The following is a 5,306-nucleotide window of genomic DNA, read 5'->3' as shown; positions in this document are numbered from 1 at the left end:
TATATATATATATATATATAGTCATATTCATATACATACTTATAAAGATACACACCGAAATATAGATGTCTATATACGTATTAGAAGTTAAAAATTGAATCTTAAAACTCAATGACATGAATCTCCAGATAAATGCAAGAATCCTAATGATATGCATCTGGAAAACACTGTAATGCATGCAAAACGCAATTAGGAAATGAAACAACAAATTTAGGCTGCACATCTCAGTAAGCGATTTATATACAGATTAATAGTTAATAGCTAATAATGAAATTCAACTGCAGAGAGTCTCGATGTTACTGCAATGTGTCTAAACATTGTTTATTGACAAAGTATTTTTGGCGCTACAAAATATACGGTTCTCTCTAGTACGGTTTTCTCTTGATATTACATATTACGACTGAGTTTTTTGTTTGCTTTACAACGATAGCAGTTTAACCAATGTCTACCCAGTTTTTTGGCAACATTCCCAAAGCTACAAGCGAACTTCGTGTTTCTCCATATCCAATTAATTGTTGCATTATGTTTTCTTTTTTACTCTGTCTCGTGTCTCGTGTGTGTGTGTGTGTGTGTGTGTGTGTATGTGTGTGTGTGTATGTGTCTGTGTGTGTGTGTGTGTGTGTGTGCGCGTGCGTGTGTGTGTGCATCTTTTTACATGAAAATAAAAGAACCTGGATTTACGTCTATGCATATTATTTTTCGGATATTGTATTATATTCCTTCTGTCTCTCTCTTTCCCTCTCTATTACTCTCTCTCCATCTTGCTTAACTGTATGTTTTAGTACACGCATTTGAATTGTTAGGTATATAGCAATAACTAATTATAACCATGCGAAAGACTCAGAGATGTCTATAACATGCATATGCTCGGATATGCATTTTGCACGCATACACACTTATGCGCGCACACACACAAGCACACACACAAACACACACATATACTTACATACAGACAGACAGACAAATAGATAGATAGACAGACAGATAGATAGATAGATAGATAGATAGATAGATAGATAGTTGTATATATATAGGGGTGGATGTTACTGTTGCTTTTAGCCCCAGGAAGACATATATATATATATATATATATATATATATATACACGCATGAATGTAAGTCTACTTAGGTACGTGTAAGCACAATTTTTAACTGAAAGTCATTATGCAGTCACACTCAAATATATAGACACACGCGTGTGTATGTATTGGTATTGAAATAGTTCATGAAATATGTTCTCCTACACGAATCTCAATATATATACTATATGATCAATTGATCAATATATTTCTATGCATCTCCTTTGTATTGGCTAACATTTTATACCTTCTAAAGTGAAAAGAATTAAAACTCCTTAATCTTTTTTTTATTTGATATAGTGATCGCAGTGAAAAGTGCATCGTTGCAGACTCTTTGGGTCTAGAGATTTTGATTCCCACATAGAAGGAATAATTCATGAAGTAAGGAAAGAAAGCTTAATTTAGAAAAAAAATCACATAGGATAAAAGCTAAAAGAAATTCATGTGACATTAATGAGATTTATTGTAAGGAATCGAGTGAAAGCAGCTTTTTGCATTGTATCTGTAACAGTGTCTTGAAAAGATTACATAACTAAGTGGGGCATTAATCGCAATGTGTGGCTGTAATAAATGTCTTCAATGAAACAGAATTTCCAAAGTGGAATCATATTCAGAATGGAATGCCAAGTGCTCCACCAATCATGTGTGAAACAGTCCTCATTGCCAAAATCTCATAATAATTTCAAATCTCCCGTCAGTTCTAGTTAGAGCTATCTGTTCCGCCATTTCAATTCAGGCTGCAGTATTGAGATTGTTTTAGACTAACTACACCAACATCGTATGCAATACATTGAACATCGCAACTAATTCTATAGGCCACTTTCTATACCGTGAAACTATATTACTTCTCTGGGGATTCATTGTTTTTTCCATATAAAACAGCAATAATATACTAACGTCTGCGCTGAATATAGGACGGTTCCGTATTTCTTTTCACTTGACTCATTCTAGATAGGTTTTATTACAATTGTTTGAACCATTTAACATTTCTTTGAGAAGCAAGTGTTTGATGAAGATATTGTCTGCAAATTACTTTTAATACATACAAATGTTTTCCCTAGACCGACATAAAATATTTATTTTTCCTACATCAAATGTTCTCTTATTGTTCAAAGGAACATCGATTCAACTGTTATACGGAAATGGAATCTTTATATTTCGAGATTTCCAACCGACTAAAGCCGTGTGTTCTTCCACACGCGAAGAAGAAAAAAAAAACAGCTGACGAAATAATTTTCCCCATATCAGAATGTGTGGGTGAATTATAAGTATGCTGGCGTAATGCTTGCATTACTAACAGAAGAGTTCATTCACATAACAGACGTAACCAAGATTCTTGATTTTTATACTTTCTACGCTCACATATATCAAGAATTAAGCACCATAACGTAAAGTTCTCATAAATATAAAAGCAGTGAGCCAGCTGCATGCTTGGTTCTTTGCATCTGGATACAAAGGCACTACATATTATAACGAAAGGCATATAAAGTGAATTAGCTTCAATCAACAACTGAATTATTTCTTAGTCGCACCAGATCGAGAACAATCCTCTCTATTGCATTTGCTATACTAGGTACAGATTGTTTCCTAGGTAACATTGACTTTCTCTACTGCCATCCCTTCCTTAAAACCATTACCGGCATTACAGTGAAAAGACCCAAAATATCAGCTAAGAAGACAAAACAAACATCAAGCGAGAAAACTACCAGATATATTGAGAAGGGTCATCTGAAGTACGACAATGTCCAGTTATAACGTTTATAATTTAAATGACTGCTTCTATTGAAGTAGTGCACAAACAATACAAAACAGTTCACCTCGTTAAGAGAATTCTCTTATATTCAGGACTTAACAGTCTGGAGTTTTTGCTTCTATCAGATATCTAACATGCAACGGTAGATCAATTATGAAACGCAGCTTATAATATTTCTTAAAAGTTTAAACTTTCAATCTGATATAGTTAAAATGAACATTGTTTTCTCATTTACTTAGTTCCAAACAGTTTTAGTATATATTGTATACAGAATGGCCAATTTAATAGATATGCCATGAAAAACTTAATGTACATAAAAAAGACTACACGATGAATTGAGTTTCTGATATGGCGTTAAATTACTGTGTTATGGAAGTTAACGAGAAACGTATCTACATCCCTCCTTCGGTGAATTACAGAAAGGATAGCGTTGGCGTCGCGTCAAGTGCCACTAAAGTTCGAGAAAACTTATTTAATTTACCATTTGCATAATTATAAAAAATAAAATGAGTTAAGGAAGACAACACATGTGGACCAAGAGTTTGAATTGAGATAAGCTAAGGGCTGATTTAAGGAATGACAAATGCTAAATTTCTCAATTATTTTGAATTTTACTTTCAGTCGAAGAAAATAAGTAAAGTCAAGAAAAGTCGAATTAATTTCACAAAAGTAACTCACAGAGGAAGAGATCCCAGATTTTTTGCAGCAAAAGATAGTTATTCATACGCTTTGGTTATACTGATACTTTAATGCATAACCTTATTTTGCCTGGCTTAATCGGGAGAAAATTTTTTAAACGCTAAAACAAGTGATAGCTATTAAAAATAGAACATTTCAAGGTAAATTACCAAAGTCGGCTAATGAAATAATCTGAGCAAGGAGTAATTTATTTAATGGCCCATACAAAATGTTTCTCGTTTAATTGAAATTTTATCGATGTTAAAAGAAACTAAAACCTAGTAACTCTAAAATGTCAGCTAAATTATTTCAAGAAGCTGTGAATAAATTTCATCAACCTACTATCCAATATTGAGGAGCATATGTATACTTAATTAGTAGGTAAAGGACAGTTATGCACATGTTCTCTTATTATGCTCCATCAACATACAGATTATTCATTGATTCAAGAACAGTGGTGTTTACGATAACAAAAATAGTTGAAAAAAAAATCTTTTTGGGTAGATATTTTGATAATTGATTGTACATCTCTTATGCCCTTCAAATTTATAAGACACATTTTTGTGGAATCTTTTAATTATCTAAAGCAAACTTAGTATATAGCGGGGGTCATTGTATATTCTTTAGACTAACGATGTTGATTTATTGGTCCATTTGGACAAGTCTGTATCTGTATTATCAGACAGTTTTTTTTTAATTGTTTAAAAATGCCAAACTCTGCAAAAATCTGATACAAATTCTTCATGGTTCAAAACGTTGCTTACATTTTATTCAACCTGATATATAGTCTCCGTCAACCAAATCCACTTACAAGGTTTTGATCGGTCTGGGGCCATAGTAGAAAACACTTGCCCAAGGTGACAAGCAATGTGACTACACTAAGAACCACGGATAAAAATTCATATTTTTTTGCTTCATTCTTTATACTCTTTTACAATAGCTTTCATGAATCTATTGATTTAAATGAACAACAGAGAATTTTTATTAGAATTGCAGTTTTTTATGATACGTACGCAGTGTAAAATGCCGATATTTCTTATTTAAAACGTTCTACATTCAATTCAGAAATACCTGTAATTAGTCAGCATGTATCATTAAATTGTGGCACGTGACTTTCAAAGACTTATATTACAATGATAGGACAATACTGGAAGCAAATTTCTTAATTCAATTTTTTTTAAAAATATATAACAGCTATATTGATTAACAACGAAACGTTTGTACAAGATATATTGATTTACTAGAATGTTAAATGTCGGTTAGTAATTTCATTTGATATCTATTCGGGAAATGATAATATTTAAACTTTGTTTTAGAATAAGACTAACAATTGTACTCATATAATTGGCCTGTAGTAGTTTATTATCCGTATTGTACTACTATATGAATCACCAAATATTGTATTGCTACATATTGTCTGCCGCTGAGAACGAATTTTGTCTGGAAATGACTTCCTCTTAGTATTTTCTTCTCTTTCACTTTCTTATAATTTATTATGTTTCATTTTTAAATCGATAAGATCAGCTTGATCTCAGATATATCAAATCGTGTGCTGCTGGGATAGACGGCTGTATTCTTCTTAAGTTGTGAAATTTAGCCTTTCACATAGCTATATACATATTTGGAAATAGAATATCAACTTTCTTTTTATTTAACGAGAAATATATCGAGGAGAGAATCATATATTAACTTTTTTCAGCTCAAGGGCTTTCCTCTGGAATACGCTATACACATATATTCATACATGCACATATACATGTACATTTCTCTCTCTCTCTCTCTCTCTCTCTCTCTCT

Source organism: Octopus bimaculoides, chromosome 9 (genome assembly GCF_001194135.2).
Source record: "Octopus bimaculoides isolate UCB-OBI-ISO-001 chromosome 9, ASM119413v2, whole genome shotgun sequence".
Classification (NCBI taxonomy): Eukaryota; Metazoa; Mollusca; class Cephalopoda; order Octopoda; family Octopodidae; genus Octopus; species Octopus bimaculoides.
Note: the sequence above shows the minus strand (reverse complement) of the source record.